At 37.3% G+C, this 18,929-nt stretch overlaps 1 protein-coding gene across 1 annotated transcript in view; it reads left to right on the forward strand.

The window, feature by feature from the left end:
- Positions 1–1,619: 1,619 nt before the first annotated feature.
- The window catches only part of LOC117991492 (carboxypeptidase A1-like), a 253,318-nt gene continuing 236,008 nt past the window's right edge, over positions 1,620–18,929 (forward strand). The window contains exon 1 of the mRNA XM_069505123.1: positions 1,620–1,624. The gene's annotated coding sequence lies outside the window, so the exon portion shown is untranslated. The remainder of the gene's footprint in view (positions 1,625–18,929) is intronic.

Below are 18,929 nucleotides of genomic sequence, written 5' to 3' on the forward strand. Positions count from 1 at the left end.
GCCTTAGTCATGATTTTTGTCTTACTCATGTCTATTTCTAGGCCCACCTGTTCTGAATCTCTGCTGTCATTGAGCATTGCATTAAGGTTTTCCAGAGTCTCTGCAATAACAACTATACATTGTCATGGGCAAATCAAAGGTGAGTGATGTACTCGCCATTAGTGTTAATGCCAAGATCGTTCCAATCCTGGTTTTTACTCTCCTTTATTTTATCTCCTATCTCCAAATTACGACTCCTTGCCTGGTCCTCAATGCGGACTGACATCGTGGCGGTTTTCGTACAAGCACTTCAGCACTTGAATATGCCAGTAGTTGATTTGGCACCTCTATGGCGATCTCAATACAGCCTATGTTTCCAAGGAATCTAAGGCTTTTTCATAAAAACACTAAACAAAGTGGCCGATTATATTCTTCAGTTTTCTGTATAACCTGCCGCAGCGTGTGGATGTGATCCAGGTCCTGAAGCCCTTTCGGTATTTTTTGCTATCAAATTGAGTGGAGTTTCAAATGAGAGAGCGAGAAAATTTGGGGTTCATAAATATAAATATTAAAATATAACAAGCAACAGAAAAACAATTTTAAAAAGATGCCTATTTGACTAGTAGTCATCATCCCTATTTGAACAATATCTAAAAACAACTTGAACAATATAGTAGGTAATGCTACCTAATACTCGTAGGTGGACCCCCCCCCCCCACTACGTGGACGGACGATATCAAACGAGTCGCAGAGAGCCGCTGGATTCAAGAGGCGCAAGACCGTGGCGTGTGGAAATCCCTACAAAAGACTTATGTCCAGCAGTTGATGATGATGATATATCATAGACAACGTAAACGCGGATCGCGAGGCGCGGATTTCCCGCCATGGCTTGAAAGCCCAGAATCCAATAGTTTTTCATTTAAAACGACTAGTTAAATTTATATTTTACACATTTTCTCAGCTCGAGTGGCGATGTAAAAAAAAATCACAACTTGAAAATGAAATTAAAATAAACCTTATGTCTACGGCAATAGAGTTTAAATTATTGTTAAAAATTGACGAGTTCTGGGACGCATTGACGATAATTAGGACAAATCTGACGGATACTGGTACAAATCACTCATTTTTGTATTTTTTAATTATTTAATAACATTAATGAAACTTATTAATTCCAAAATTATATTTAATAAATACATTATAATATCTGCTTTCTTGTCATGTAATTTGTTTTGTTCTAAATTCACTAACAGGAACGTGGCAAAGCTTCAAAGTCAGCTAAATTGAGAAACCGACGAGTATTGGGACATTTCCCTTAAGTAGCTTGCATTCTGGGGAAGGACATAGGCTAGCTACTAGTTTGACACTGGCAAAGTAGATTGTGCTGGTCTAGCTCTTCAAAAAGCCACCAAGAAAAGAAGGACGACATAGGGTTCTTTTATAACGGGAAATCAATCAATGAGTTTCCACGAGATTTTAAAAACCTAAATCTACATCATATAATATCTACTAGGTAGATATTATATGATCCTAGTCCAGAGTTGTTGAGGATCCCAATATTTTGAAAGTTCACATCTACGGATGCGGATGTCTGAATTAAAGCGGATGCGGATGCGAATATCCGTAATACCGCTGTATGGATATCATTGTACACTTTTTGAGTGGTCAGAGCGAACGAAAATATCAACTAGCAAATACGCGCGAGGCACTGGTCACCCTGGCCCCGCCCACTTTCTTTGCAGGTCGTTATTTGTTGCAAATGGAAATCTGCATCCGTAAAAGCTCCGCTTTACAAATGCGAATGCGGATGCGGATGTCTGAATTAATGCGAATGTTCCGCATTTGCGGATGCGGATGTAAATATCCGTAACACCCCTGGTAGGTTGACCAATTATTTCCCAAACAAGTATATTTTTAACCGCTGGGACTAGAAACTTGACATTTTGCATGTGTATAACTTTCTCTGTGACCTACTTAGTTTTCTACCAAGGAAGGATTGTCAACAATTTTATCCGAGCGAAGCCGTGGCGGGAAGCTAGTATGCCTATAATTGGAGTCACTCGCTAATCCCCAGGGTAGGACATTAGTATGAATAGAATGTCAACGTGAACAGTAAAGGCCATTTGACCACATCTCGGAATTCATTCACACCCTCGCACAATACGGTTTTTGTCATCGCTTACGACTGGACGTTAATATCTTGTTCAATACTGATTTATGTGTTGGAATACTTTAAATTGATACAAAAAATCGTCGTACTGAGCAGTTTTAGGGGTCTGAGTCTCAATAATAAAATAAATATAAAAAAGCTCTTATTCAATCAGTAGGTATTTCTTATCATTCACTAGGTATTTTTTTATTAAGGTTGCTAAATAGTAGAAACACCAAACGTTTTACATAGTGAAAAAAGGCTATTAATTACCATTCTCGCCCGCCCTTCTACTTTTATCAGGTAGAAATGATCAAGTCTATCTAAAAGATATAACGGAACAAGAAACACGGAAAAGTGTAGAAACTAGATCAATTTAAATTGACTAAGTAACAAAAAAAGTACTTAAAAGATTAATTAACCCATTTTACCGAAGTTTCTAAAATATTGTACCTAAGTACTTACATAATTGTTCAATTATAATATCCTTGTCTTTTTAAAGTCATATTGCGAAATTTTTAAACTACTTACTTATCTTTTTATGTTTAGTCGCGGAACCTTCTATAGTAAAGTCCAACTCCCACATTTATTTTTTCAAAGTTATCGCTGCTATAACGTGGTTATAGAAATGTAATAGATAGGTAATACCTTGAAAAGTTAAACAAAAATAATCTTTATTTCGAAAGCAGTAGGTACCTACATACTAGTATGAAGACATTTTAAATTTATGATATCGTGGTTGAATAGAATCGAACGTATCGAAAAGTGTGCGAACTAAGTAAAATATTTCCAAAAGTTTGGAGTGATCATCAATGGGTTTAGGTTAAATTTGCGGCCATTTATCGTCCATTTTGAAGAGGGTGATGATTAATGACAGTAGTTGATACATTATAATAGCACGGCTAAATATGCAAGTTATATTTAGCCCATTAGCCGTATTAAGTAATATTTTTTTGTTTGATAGAGTAGGAAAGCATTAGTTTTAACAACTTATTTTTTTTAAATATATCTAATTAAATTAATATTTATGTAGGTCAGAAATTCATAGGTACTGAAGAACTCTTCTTAAGCTTCATTTACGCCAGAGCAAGAGCAACACAGTGCGCCTTCGCGTCGTAGATAGGCATGCCATAGGACCGCATGGTACAATAATTAATTTTTTGCATGAATAGGTTTTTCGACAATTCCTACCTACCTAAAGATTTTAGTTCAAAAAGCATGACGTCGCAAAATGCTGTATAATAACGGAAGGCTTATGTATAATATAGCATCATAGCTGTACCCAACAGGCAACAATATGTATGTTCTGTAACTTCTGTAAGAACTCAACCGCCTCCGTTACAAATAAAAATAAAAAGATACAGAAACCCGCGGAACTTTGCGCCGCGGGATATCACTTTTCCGACTTTACCCAATAAAGGGTAACCCGTGATCCGTTAAGTAAACAAAAAAGGCGGTACGGCGCGGCCCGCGAGGCGGCGTAACGAGTAAATCACGGTAAGCCCCAATACGCCGCCGGCGCCCGGCTAAGCCTCGTAACCCCTTTTACTTCACCTTCGATATCCCCGAATAAACGGATATTTGGATTTTTATATTGTCTCTTTGATTGTACTGCCTTGTAAACTGCGCAACTGCCAATAAAACAATATGGGTATACCATCGGTGATTAGATAGGTAGAGACTAAGTGCATATAGCTTAGCTGAGCTATAGGTACTTAGTTATATCATCAATCATCATCAACCGTTAGAATTCTACTGCTGGACATTAATCTCTTGTAGGGACGCCGCGGTCTTGCGTCGTCGCCTGAATCCAGGGCACAGGCAGTGGCACCTTGGGAATCGTTTTATGTCGTCTGTGGGATCTTCCGCGCTGCGCTTTTCGGTGCGAGATCGTCAATCCAGCACTTTGGGGCCCCAACGTTTATAGAATAGAATAGAATAGAATATGTTTTTATTTAAGTAGACTTTTTATTTTATTTTATTTTTATTTTCATGTACCAAAATTGTAGTTACAAAGTAATAATAAATTAAGTTACAGTATGTTAATTTTACAAGCGCTTTCGAATAGTCGGGTAGTTTTAATTTACCACTGGTTCGGAATGCCGTTCCTACCGAGAAGAACCAGCATATTGGTTTATCATTCTTCATAAAAAAGTTGGAGATATGTACCTATTACTTTATTTTATTAATTTACCTATTTGTTTTTTTTGAATTACCTACCTACACTTTTAAATATTTACAGGTGTTTTTCCTGAAAAGACTAAATGATGAATATCTCAAAAATGGGTCATTTCTGCCTAGCTATTCAGAAGTCATTTGATAGCATTTGACCTCTCCTACAACCTTTTAACGGATCTAGGTCAACTGATCCTGTAAATCCTGTACCTACCTAATATTTATCTAGGTAATTTTTTTTTACCGGTTTCCCAAGACCTCCAATGTTTTCGAAAACCGGTAAAAAACTATTGCTTTGTACTTATTTTTTGTTTGTTGTTTACTTAAATACTTAATATTAATAGTAAAGTGTAACATTTACAGTTAATCAATTCTCGTGTGTATTAATTACTATGACGTAATTATTGTGAAACCATCGACGCTGATCCGAGAAAATAAAAAAATAAATCAACTGCAGTGAATTTATTTCATAACGTTGATTCAGTTTGTACCGGATTTATTATTTCATATTCGCAAGTTTAATGCAAACTTTTGTCCTCAATTTCACCGTCGTAAACTTCGTGTCCTCAATTTCACCTTGGGACAATCTATCTAGGTATTTCGGTTTTTCCCGATTTTGATTTACTTTAGACTATGCGCCGCGTATCAAGCGCAGTGTGGGACGACCTCCAACCCGCTGACGATGAGGAAGGCGGAGGATCGTGTGTGGTGGCGCGCTCTTGGGAAGGCCTATGTCCAGCAATGGACGCAAACAGGCTGATTGATTGATTGATATGAGACCGTTTACAGGAGTTTAAGTTTACAGAATCGTTTATAATGTCATGTTTTCATTGGTCTGTATCACTATGAACTCAATACAATTATTAAAGAAACAATTAGGTAGGTAGGTATAGGTACTAACACATGCAATGACTCCCAACCTGATTGATGTAGGTACTTACATCAAGTTAACTTTTATTTTATCTGACAACTAGCTGATCCCCGCGGCTTCGCCCGCGTAGATTTAGGTTTTTAAAGATCCCGTATAGCCTATGTCACTCAGGAATAATGTAGCTTTCTACTGGTGAAAGAATTTTTAAAATCGGTTCAGTAGTTCTAAAGATTACCCCCTACAAACAAACTTAACGACATCGGGCCGTGCAGCAGAAATCGTAATATTTTAATTTCGCCATAACTTCAAAACCAAACGTCCAATTTTAATCATTCAAAGACCAAATATTATCTCCATAAACTGTTCTTAGTGATGAAATCATTTATTTTGATAAGGATTAATAGCATGAGTAAAATAAACGCGTTTAAATGTAGTCCAAAAAAAATTCAAGATTTTTAAATAAAAAAATGGTTGCTGTGCCTCACTCGACATAGATGGGTATAGTGTGTCGCGGACTTTTTTGTAGATATTTATAAGATCTACAATTAATTAGAACATTTTATGGTTCTATCTTTTATAGTTTAGGCAGCGTACGCAAAATAAGTAACTTTTCTGGTTGATTTTTTACACCTTGTGTCCGAAAAACCCAAATATCTTACGGAACCCTATTTTTTTTCCAAAATAAAATATAGCCTATGTTACTCGTGGATAATGTAGCTTTCGAATGGTGAAAGAATTTTTAAAATCGGTCCAGTAGTTTTGAGCCTATTCAGTACAAACAAACAAACATACAAACAAAGTTTTCCTCTTTATAATATTAGTGTAGATAATAATATCGTTACCTTTATCATATTATAATCAACTCTTGCGGTTTCCAAGTTTAATTCAGGTGCCCACATCGTTCAATGTCTTTGTAATTATGGGGGATGGAGGCGCTTTCTTGACGAATGGAGTCTGTTACTTCACAAATTCCAGGAGGTACTTCTTAGATAATTATCGAAAAATAATACACAGTTACAAAATAATAATAGAGATTCAAAACTTCCAAATCTTCTTCTATTATTCTAATAAAAAAGAAGTTTCTTGTGGAAAATTGATCCCGCATAATTAGAAGTGTTTAACTACCGTCCTGAAAAGAAATAAACTGTTTTATAACCTCGGCTTCCTTAACCCCACATAAGGCCGCCCATAAAACTCATAGTAAGATCGGATCGGCGATATGAGGCGGAAATAAGTCGGCGTTTAAAATCAATTTGTGTAAAGGGTGTTTGAAAGAAGTTCGGCGGCGGCGGGTCATTGAATAAACTGAGAGATGGTGGACGTAACTCTTTAGTGATCTACCGAGCATGCGCCGTGAAAAGTGCGTTTTACCAGGCCAGGTTCACTTAGTCATGTGAACGAGAAATATAACTTTTGAAGGCATTCCCATACAGATGTACGATATCACTTTACACAATTAATATAAAAAAGAGAGAGATATGTCTGTCTGCTAGCTTTTCACTGCTTATCGGTTTAACCAATTTTGACGAATGTCACAGAGGTAGCTTACAGTCCGGAGAAGGACATAGACTTACTTACTTACCTACCTTCTCACTTGTAGGTACATACTTTTGTCCTTGAATATCAAAGAGTTCCCACGAGATTTTTAATAAACCTAAATTCACACCGATAAGTAAGTCGCAGGCAGTATCTTCTATTTGGTATACAGAGCTAGGTTGCATCCCGAAGAAAGTTAGTATGTTTAAAAACCAAACTTAAGCGGATGAAGTCGTGGGCATCATCTAAATTGAATTTAAAACAACTTAATCAGAACGATCTGTGAGCTCATCCAAGAAAATCCTCATCATTCATGACCGTCAGGGATGAGATTTAGATATAGGTATGCCTTAGGTATGCATCTGATGCTCTCAAAGAGAGAAACTTGTTTAAATTGTATATTTTCAGTGATCTCTTGGCTTATTTAACCCGTCGATGCCCGATGGCCGTCCCCGACCCGCTTATTTCCCGCTATAACACTAACCTACGGAATAGGAACACGTATCGAGTTTGCATTGATTGGTATTAGGGATACCCAATCTAAAGCTCACACAATTTCGGTCAAAGTTCAGTAGAAAGAAAATAATGGCTATTGGTAATGTAGACTAAATAAAGAAAGTTTTCTAGAGAGAAATTTTACAGCCTTTTTTCACGTTTTATTCTAGTTAGGTATGATGCTTTCTAGAACATAGGTACATAGTAGGTAGACAGTAGGATTATTTTGAAGTCTATAATTTTTCAAAAGTAGAGGTATAATACCTACACGACAGGTTGAAGCTGTGATAGCACAGTGGTTAGGCCGTCCACCTCCGAATCCTCCCCGGAGGTCGGGGGTTCGATCCCGGGCACGCGACTCTAACTTTTCGGGGTCATGTGTATCATAAATAAATATCACTTGCTTATGCCTGAGAGTTCTCCGTAATGTTCTGAAAAGTGTGTGAAGTCTACCAATACGTACTTAGCCAGCGTGGTAGACAATGGCCAAACTTCTCACTTTGAGAGGAGACCCGTGCTCTGTAGCGAGCCGGCGGCATTGGGTTGATTATGAGCTTTTAGTTATAAAGCTCAGCTCATACAACTGAAAGCTAAAAAGTAACAATAATGGTAAATAGGCTTTTTTTCTCGTAACTGAATAGTTAACGGGTTCGCAAAATAAAAAGTCCGAGTGAAATTTCACCCTTTTGCGAATTTGTGCAAATTACTTTATGAGCGCGCTTTCAATGAAAAGTTGGTAGTTTTTTGCGACGTCGTTTACAACTGCGCTGAGATGGAACTGTTAAAATTCGAGGATTAACCGCCCACGTTCAGATGGGACTCAGATTTTATGAGCAACACAGGGGAAATTGTCAAACATAAAATGGTCGGCTAATAGAAATATATACCTAGTACCTAACTAACCCTTCGGTGGCGGCGCGTTTGCCGCCGAAAGGTTTACTTTTATTGCCAACTATTTTCTACCCCTTCATAATTGCCAAGGTTGTGCAAAAGCTATTTTTGTGTAATAGTTCATTGTTAGTTTCTTTTGAAGTATTTTTGCAAATAGCCCGTAAAAAAGCTGGAATTCTTCATTTACGCTAAGACAATTGAATTCGCAATTTATGTTGTTTTATAATTTACAGTAAATGCGAATTTTACGATGTTTCGTAGAAGTACAATTTTACCCTTTGAATCTAAAAAAGGTACTAAAATATTAAAACGGAAAGGCATCGCTATTAATGTACATATATACTTATCTAACTCAAATCCTGCAAAGATACTAACTAAATTCCTAAGGACATACTAACAACAAGTCCTATCTAACTATAATCCTACACAATAACATAGAAAAGAAAACCAAGGTCTTACTTATGTATAGAGGTTTATTAAAATGACGCCTAATTAATATTAAAAGCTGTTATATATAGATAAATTAGTTGGCTAAGGACTACTATATTTTTTTCATTATTCTACATGAAAGTTTCAAAATAAATAAATATCTATACTTAAGTTATTAATTTTTTTTGCTCATTATGAAAGGAAACGTCTTGTGCTTGGCACTCGCAATGATTATATTTTTTACGGATACAGATATTTTTCGACAGCTTAAGTATGTACCTACCTATCATAAGTGGTTATTCTTTTTTGACTAATCTATTGTGACACTGCAGCTACCGCATTATACAAAACCTTCAATAGAAGGCCTTTGTGCCCGAAAATTTCTCATCGCTGACACTCACATTATCTTTATTACCGTCCACGACACTTAGCTTCCTAACATTTCAATCGAGTATCGACATCTTACTGAGAAAGGCTAAAAAAACTCTCAGTCGGTTTCGCCCCCCGCTGGAAAACCTTTGCGGTTACAAATGTATCAATCTTGGATAGGAACGGGGAAAAAACACTCTCTAATGGTATACCGAGCAGGTACCGGTACCTACCGATCCTACTGTGGTATGTGCGGGATTTATTTACACTCCATAGTCCCTACTGTCTGCACAGTTAGGTACTGTCACCTGATTGAGACGTCAGTTAAAGAACTTTACATTATTTCCTCTGCCAGGAATAGAACCCGGAACCTCACACTGATAAGACAGCACTCAGCACTGTGCCAGGGAGGTCGTCAACTTTAATATACGATCAGTCATAAAGTGAAGCCTCCAGAAGAGGTAATGCAGCCAATTATTCCTAAAACTATCATATTGCAGAGTATTTTAATATCATTATTGCTTTAATGGTTTACTTACTTAATCTAAATATTATTAACAGCAGTTTAAAATAATAATATATTTTAATCCCACATTAATAACTTTCTTCCTTTATAAAAGGCCGGTACTCATTATCGACGAATATCGTTTGATTTTACGATCAACGGAAGACATAGATCTGGCTCCGCCCCCGGACCGCCTTGAAGCTATTTCGATACATTTTCATTACATTATAATGCATTTAAATGGTGACTATTTAGATGAATGGCGTAAACAAGGGTAATTAAGTGTACGACGATTTCTAAAATAATCGTTGCCTAATGCAGTCTAAAATTAGTGTGACGGAATGGGCTCGTAATGGTGGGTTTACATGGAGGCCCAATCCCAAAACAGTACCTAACACTTCTTAGAAAACTACTTTTAGTCTTAACTACTCTTGATTGTAAGTAATATGTACTAGTTTTATACTCTTGATTAAATTATACCAGTATACTATGATTTTTTTGTGTATGAAGACACCTACGATGAATAATTAATTTCAGTTTACTGATTTAGAAAAACTGCGAAAATATTTTCTGAAGGTTTCACCTAATGTAGCAACGGGGTTTATGTTTTCAATCGATTTTAAAAGGAGCAGAAAAAGGAAATTAATGAATGGTCGAGGAATGATCATATTAGGTATATAGGTGTTGAATACAACACCTATATGAAAACTGTTTCAATTTAAAGGCTCAATATCTCAACTGTAGGGGTGAACTGGTATTAGGTTCAAATCTCATCCGTTAGCGGCCAGACTCTTGAATCCTAGCCCAAAAAACAAGATGCGCTATGTAGTGCTTGTGAAGGATATTAGTTGTATACTTGCCTAATGTTAACCGTTGCTATTCTAAAATAACCATAAAAATGTAGCAATAAGTAATTACTTAAAATACTAAATAATGTGACGCGCGGTATTCCGCGTCCTTTCTTTATTTGTAGCGTAAATTAATCAAGTTCTAAAATTAAAATTAAATCCGATTGCACAATTTAAACCTTTATTGTATTTTTCCTTAATTTTTTTATGATAGGTAATTAAAAAGTAGTAGATTATTTTTGATTGGCATGTGATCCCTGCAAAATTTATATCCAAGAACTAAGGAAGAATAACCAAAGGGCACACGCGTCGGCAGTTCAGAAGGCAGCGAGCAGTCGTAAACTTTTATCACCTCTAATAGGTGCCCGCACTGATTTGTGTGACATCGTAATGTACACCTGACTTTATCTCTGTTTGGTTTGCTTTACTAGGGTTTACCAACTTAAATAAAATATGAGTGGCATTTCAAACTGAACTAATATTGTAAAGATGTATTTGTTAGTTTGTGGGTTTGTCTGTAAGGGCTAATCTCCAGAAATAATATATTTTTTTTAATTTACTAGACTAGCTTGACTTGGCTGCTATCCAGATAGATAAATTCTTCACTTCCAGCCCTCAGACCGTTGGGTCTGTGATTTCTTTGAAGTGTTTTGGTTTAACGCCATTTATTTCTCAACAAGAACAGAATAGTTCACTTTGGTTTATCGGGAATCACAGTTTCCCTTTGGTAAGTAAAAACCAAGGACTTGATTGTTGATAATTTAGTTGATCTGTGAAGATATTTACGGCACGAATAGCGAAGCTGTTAATGACAAAATTCTCCTCTTTATCGAGTAAATAATGCGCTCAGAGATTTATACCATTCCATATTAAAATATACTATCTGAATTCGGAACCCAAAACAAAAGGTCCATCGGCTCTGTTTCACAAAAGTCACATGAATGCGTCGAAATTCCCAGGAGTAAGGTGGAGGCCTCGTATTTCAGGGCATTTGTCACCCGAATACATTACATAATATTTATAGTTAAAATATCATTTGTTGAAATTGAGCCAAATTTCCGGCGCGCGCTTTCAACGGAGCTTACAATAAAATAACCGGTCAAGCGTAAGTCGCGTCCTGTATAAGGTAGGGTTTTGTAGTTTATCGAAAATCAAAAACCAATGAAATTATGGTAAAAAAGTTACCTATTTATCACTACATAGTATAATATAAAGTCGCTTCCCGCTGTCTGTATGTATGAACGCGTAGATCATTTAAACTACGCAACGGATTTTAATGCAGTTTTCACCAATAGATAGAGTGATTCAAGAGGAAGGTTTATAGCTATAGTTTAGTTCTCAAAAAATTAGAAATCCCTAGAGAAATTGAAATAATGTGAATTAGGTCGGAAAAAATCGTCTCATTTGAGAGTTTTCGAGGCAAATACACCTCAATGACACCACATTAGTATCTACATTGCACACAGGCGAAGCCGGGGAGGGTCGCTAGTTTAGTATAATGAAAAGTAATAATATGATGTACCTATAGAAACTCTCGCAAAAATACATAAGCAATTTTGGTTAGGCCCTGTCCAGTGTTCAGTGCTTCGTACAATCGGAGATTTTCTAACAAATTTTCTTGCTCCCGACAATAATCTTGGGAACGAGAATAGGACTCCTGTCTGTAAGTATCCTAATGGCAATAATATTTATATAAGACCATTCAAGGGTGCTATATTTATAAGGGCATGATTATGAAACTGTACGGATTTAGTGGTTGACTTCTCTTTGTTCGACATGCATTATTACATCTAGATGAGAGACCTGCTGACTGCCATTCTTGCTCAGTTATTATCAGATTTTTTAAGTCTATTTGGCTGTTAGGTCTGCAATTACTTACATCCACTTATACAGCGCTTTCTTGGACGGCTTCGAGAATGAGTAGCTTCAGGGATTTCTTGTTAGACTGTGGGATCCTAAAAAGCGCCATAAATTGGCAAATAATCCCCCGCATAACGCAACCTTTGTTTGCCCACACGTGCTTTTAATATCTGGCTCGCATCGCGATTGTTGCAATGGCCGGATTTAGTCTTTGTGCCTAAAGTAAACAGAAATACTCGTAAAAACTTCCTTCGAATGCGTTCGCGATACGAAATATGGCGGATTTTGCGCGAAAGAGACCTAACCTCGATTTATACCTATTTAGGGCAAATTTTTCAATCGTTTGATAATATTTAACTAAGGAATAAATTTTATTGACAGTTTTTGTATTGCAAATCAGTCAATTATATTCGTTCGTTAATGTTTTAATTTATTAGGTACAAAGAAATTCTGTGTTTTGAAATTAACTATAATTTACAAAGGATTAATATTATGACAAGGGTACTAAACCTTTTTGTCAAATGTAGAGGTGGTATATTTGTATTGATTGGTTTAGTACCTATTATTGATGCTCTACGCACAAATAATATACCAAATTGAAGAATCCAAAATTTCATTTTATGAAAAGAAAATCTAAACATTTTGGTTCATCCAACGAACGAATCATACTAACTATGCAGGTTCGTTGTATGAACTAAAGTGTTTTCTACTGCGTGCGAAAAAGACACGATTGGCATGCTAATTGTCTTCTTCTTCTTCTTCTCTTAATATATGGCTTTTTCCAGTGCCATGTCAGCACAATGCACTTTGCCAGTCTCAAGTAGCTTGAAGGAGACACAGAGGACATGCTAATTGTATTCGTCGGTTATTAAGAATACAATGTTCTTGTTTTAGATTTTAATATACCTACCTACCAATTTTTTAGCAATACATCACTAAGTTTTAGAAAATTAATAAAAACGAAAGTGATATCTCAACAAACTGTCAGAAAAACGTTATTTTCCACTTATTTTCGAGTTAGGTCACTTTATGGGTTGCGGCGTGAAAATATACGTGTTAATAAATTTTATTAAACGCAGCAAGCACAAAGAGCTGCTCTCATACAGTTGTCATCGTCACAATCGCGCGTCGAATTTGTCATGTATCTGTGCGCTTTTGTTCGCATGAATGCCGCGTGAGAAGGAAGAGCTTCCGGCCCGGGTTCGATGCCGGATCGATGCCCCGGGCGATATCTTGCCACCGATATTCAATACTTTTTTCTACACCGTTTAGAAAATACTCTATTCTTTCGTACACCTATACGGGATTCTTATCTGTTGAAGTAGAAAATTATGATTCTCTATCAAATTTTTTGGTAAAATTACTTGTCGATCTATTTGCCATGGTGCTATTGGAACTTCAATTTTTATTTACGAATGTGTACATAACAAATGTGTACATAACAGTGGCTGGATGAGGAAGGCTGAGGATCGGGTGTGGTGGCGCTCTTTAGGGAAGGCCTTCCAACAGTGGACATCCACAGGCTGATGATGATGATGATGATGATGACATAACAAAATATTATCGTAGATAGGTATCTATAAGTATAACTAAATTCATATTTTATTTTATTTTTTAATGTTTCGGGAATAAATTAATCGACTTCCAAAAAAGAGAAAGTTCTCAATTTGGTGCATATTGATTTCATGAAGTTTCTCGTAATTACCTACTCCGTAAACGTTAGCTAAGTAAATTTGGTTTGGACTGAACGCTGAGGTACAAAATAATGTTTCGAGAAAAATATTTCTTTTGAAATGATCATGGGCTACCTACTTTTACATTTCTTAAAATGAAAATAATGTTTTGGCAAAATATTCTATTCAATTAGCCATGAGTTATTCTTTTAAAAACTAGAGTTCCAGAGTTTTATCGCAACACGTAATCGGTCATCTATTGACCCGTCTATATAAGCCGTCCCTGTATCAAGGCATCACTTTACAAGCACTTACTAACAAACAATCCTGCCGGGGATTTTCAAAACAAGAAAAAAACCCCAACCATGTGTCGATGGACATCGACGAGCGCCGCTGGTTGATACGCGAAAAAAACTAAAAACCATACCGGAACAATCGAAGCTAACTTATAAAATATGTATCCCGCTGTTGGCTTTTCAAACTTGCACTCGCATGTACTATTTTGACCGCGATCGGGATTTTTCATGGCAAAAGAACAAAAATGTACGGACGAGTATATTATACACTGTTGGAGTAGGTACCTATCCACCTATTTCACTCTGGCTTTATCGGTTTCCGGTGATATTTTATTTTGTAGAAACGTTTCTTTCTTGTGGACTAGGGTTAAATTTTGTTGGTAGTGAGTACGAGTAGTGGAATACTTAAAACATAATATGTTTTAAAAATGTTCTATTTTATACAGTTACTTATAAATGGAATCAAAACGAAAATGATGATGGCTCTGACTGCACGAGTAAAAAAGCTATCGAAATCCGCACTCACATTATTTTGTTTTCAGAAATTTTATAACTGCCTGATTTTGATATCTTTTATCCCTAAAACAATTAATATCATAAATAAGTCACTCAGCGGTGCGAGCGCTTTTATATTGTTTCAGTATTCGGCTGTACCTAAAGGTAATTCTTCTGTGTAATTTATACAAACAAAAGCAAGATAAAATCCGACTTATTTCTTTGTACACGGGAGTTGACAGCACATTCATAAGGTGCCACGATCTTGATGTCTGCATTTCCTAATCTGTGGAAGTAAAAAGGCCATTATGTCATGGTCATTAATTAAGCGGCCACGCTGACGTTTAACATTAGGGCCCATATCAATATTGTCACCTAATATTGCAGGTAGCTATCTATGATTATGAGGTTTTACTTTTTTCTGGGAAATAAATAATATTTTTGCGAACTGAATTTCTAAAGATGAAAACTGTCTTTTTAATATTTTAGGGTTCCGTACATCAAAATGGAAAAATGAACCCTTATAGGATCACTTTGTTGTGTGTCTGTCTGTCGTGTCTGTCAGAAACCTACAGGGTAGGTACTTCCCGTTGACCTAGAATTATATGGGCAGGTATAGGCAGTCTTATAGCACACGTTACTAAAATGTATTCATGAACAAATAATTAGTATTTTCAACTTTCAAAGTACATAATTTTAATATACCAAGTGGCGTATTATATGAAAGCGTATTATATGATACCTGTAGGTACATTCTAAAACAGATTTTTATTTATTTTTATGCATAATAGTTTTTGATTTAAGATAATGCAAAATGTCGAAAAATACGACTGTAGTACGGAACCCTCGGTGCGCGAGTCTAACTCGCACTTGGCGGGATTTTTTTCGGGAAGTCGTAGTCTTGCACAATTCTTGAGAAAATTGGACACGGACACATTTTCATCCATGCATATTATTATAAATGCTATTGTGGGTCTTTTTGTCTTTCTATCTATCGTCAGCCTACATGCGAAGTCGAATTTCATTACAAGAATAGGTACATAAGCTCGTAAGCTTTTTATAGAACTAACCTAATGAACACTTTATAAACTGGAAACACGAATGTATCTACGCGAATGTATAAGGATTCCAAGAGTTCTACCACTGGATCACCACGACTCTTCTTGTTTGCATTCACGTTGCCGGTCTAATAAAATTCATCCAAGTGTCATGGTGCATATTTTAAAGGCTGTATGAATACCGCCGCCGGCGCGTCGCCGAGCCTCGGCTCCCGCATTTATTACCAGTCCGACCAATTCGAACGTCATTTTTAACCGTCATCGCTAATTTGCCATTGTTTTGGCCGCTGACGCCAACTTTTTACCGAAAACCATAAAATAGATAAGGGTTTTTGTAACACCCTCAAAATGATTATACTCGTACGCAAGATTAAGGTGAATGCGGTATTTATCCATGCAAACCTGGAACGAATTTATTAAAAAATTGGAAAGTTTACCTAATTAAAGAATTAAAAGAATGAGTTGATACATTGATGGACCTGAAAAGGGTGGTAGGAAGCGGGTTATAGAAAGCGGGTGGATGAAGGCGGAGCACCGTGTTTGTTAGCGCGCTCTTGGAAATGCCTATGTCGCTATGGCTGGTGGAATGGGACAAAGGTACGTTGAAGTGATTAAAACTTATTTTTTAACATCAATTAATTAATTAATTTGTACGACATGAGGCTTCGCCTTAAATGTGTGTCATCTCAGAATCGGTCAAGAAAAGACGTTACAAAATCACGTGGCAATTAATCATTAACGCGCTAGTGACGTTCGATTTATCGTCGCAAAAACGAGATAGGTCAGTTTGATTCGTGAGTATGTCGGGAGGATATTCGTGGAGCAATAGAGCTGTGATTCTCCCGGAGGTCGTATTGAGTAACGCAGCCAATATGTTAGGCGCTACGGCGTCGTAGGCATCAAGGCAAGGCTGGCCTGCTATAAAGCACGATGCAATAAAGAGAATGGATGCCGCCCATCGGCAGGCACCGGCCGCCGGCAGGATTACCCGAATCGCCACTATTTATCGCTCGAGCCTTGCGCCCAGGTGCCATCAATCTATTTAATGATCGGGTCAGCACATACTCTCGGTCTTTTTGCCACTAGCGCCCGGCGGGGTGCAAAACGAAGACGCAAAGGCGTAGACCGGGAGATGGACGTTTGATGAGGCACTTTTGTGTCGATCGTCGGCGTTAAAAGGGTTTCCGAGGCTCTATCAGCACAGCAAGCAGTAACGAGCTGGTTTTGTTTATTTTTAATGTAATACGGACGCACTTTAAAATTGTAAATCTTTGATTATTATTATTGTACTAATAACTACTTTTGTATTATATATTGTTTTAATAGTTGATGAAAAAATATTGCACAATTTGTCACACTAAACTTTCATAACTTCTGTCTGTCCTTTTACTTCCAGTACGAGTAGATAAAAAATTGCTGAGTATGCTGAGTGCCGAGTAATACGAGTATTCGGCCCATTTCTAATAGGTACTTACCTACATAAGTACTAGTCTAGTGGTTAAGACGGCAGATTCGGGGGGTAGGTACGGGGTTCAATCCCGGGTACACACCTGTAATTATGTACGTTTAAAGCATTTAATGTTAATGAATATTGATCATGATTTTTTTTAACAACGACACGAGTAACTAAAAGTTTTTGTACTAAGGCAATAAAGTTCCAAAATATATCAACCGTAACGGATGAATGGTCGAATCAAATGGAGAGTGGGTATAAAGACACTCGTAGCTTAGACAAAGCCGAGGCGCAGTACATTGAGTGGAGAGCTAAATCCTCGCGCCCATTGCCCGGGACACGCTCCGGGCAGATGTATGGCCATCGCGCAACTGAACGCTATTATGCTCTGACCATATCTGTAGAGCCAGTGACCGATCAATGGTCATAAAGCTTGAGATTTGGGCAGTTGGAAACGGGAAACCTCTCCAAGGTTTACTAAGGTGAAAGATCTTAGATAGGTACATTTATGACTTTGCTTGGCTTACTCAAGTCCTATAATTTTGTAAAAGTTATTAGAAAAAAACATCTGACTGACGTTAGAGATCAATGAACGTTGCATAAGTAGGCCACTCGGGTCAATGCCGCGTCGTAGGCGGGGCATTGGTCCGAGTTTTGCACACTATACCTACATTGCGGGTTTGAAAAATACTAAAACACTATAACTACAAAATGAGGCAAATGCCTATTGGTATTGGATTGTGTTTAGGTAGTAAGTATAACAATAACGCTAAGTTTTTGCTAGTGTTCTGGTTACACCCTGTATACACGCTGGAAGTAGGTACCTAGAAGTTTTCTGTACAAGTGACAAAACTAAAATAAGCAGGTAATTATTTGGGTACCTACTTGGAATATCATTGATATAGAATAGATGGTCAAATATTTGCTAAATCGGCCGAAATGTGCCCAAATCAGGTCGCAATGTAATAACGGGCTACCTCAATGAAGGCGAGCGGGGCCAATGTAAGCTCGTATAACTGGCTACTTGGTAGAAATGGGTATGGTTCCATTGTAACATCAGACGATGAATTTACTTTCGATGTGTTTCACGACTTATTATGATCAGATTGCACAAACCCATGAAGAAATGTTATGGCGTTCCAATACAACAATTTTATTATAAACTAACGCATCGGCGGCGGTTCCTCTGGTGCTGCAAATGGTCATGGGCGGTGGTAATCACTTAACATCAGGTGACCCACCTGGTCGTTTGCTCGGTATCTCTATTAAAACTACCTGATGCTCGTGATTTTGTCCGCGTGCATATTATTTAAGTTTTTATTTACCTAGCTTGATATGGAAACTACTGCACATTGATAACGATAATGAAAATTGAGAAATGCCCAACAATGAAATCGTTGAAATGAAAACCCCCCCACACACAAACCCACACTCCTAAACAAGCGCGCTCATATACCTACACTCTAAAGTATAAATAAATATAAAAAAGCTATCATTGTTATTGCACATCTGGGAACGACTGACCCCCATGACACGGGTTAACCTAGTTTGGGGGTCGAGGGTAATTTTAAGCTAAATTGTATTTTACTCTTTTTTGAAAACAAAACAAAGATTTATTCTTCCCTCTTCTTACTTCTAATTTCTAAAAAAGATAGAGACAGATTCTTTTTACCCTCAGACGTCCCGCGTCCGTCATAAAAAACGTGCAGCTTCAATGGAGCTTCGCGCCAAGGCGTGTAGACTGTAGGCAGGGCCAGTTCCGGTCAAGTCGCGGGCGGCGCTGGCTTCCGTTCCTCCAATTTGGCCACATTCACCGCGCAAGACGTTACACCCTCCCCCTCACCCACCAC

This window comes from Maniola hyperantus, chromosome 19, assembly GCF_902806685.2.
Source record: "Maniola hyperantus chromosome 19, iAphHyp1.2, whole genome shotgun sequence".
Classification (NCBI taxonomy): domain Eukaryota; kingdom Metazoa; phylum Arthropoda; class Insecta; order Lepidoptera; family Nymphalidae; genus Maniola; species Maniola hyperantus.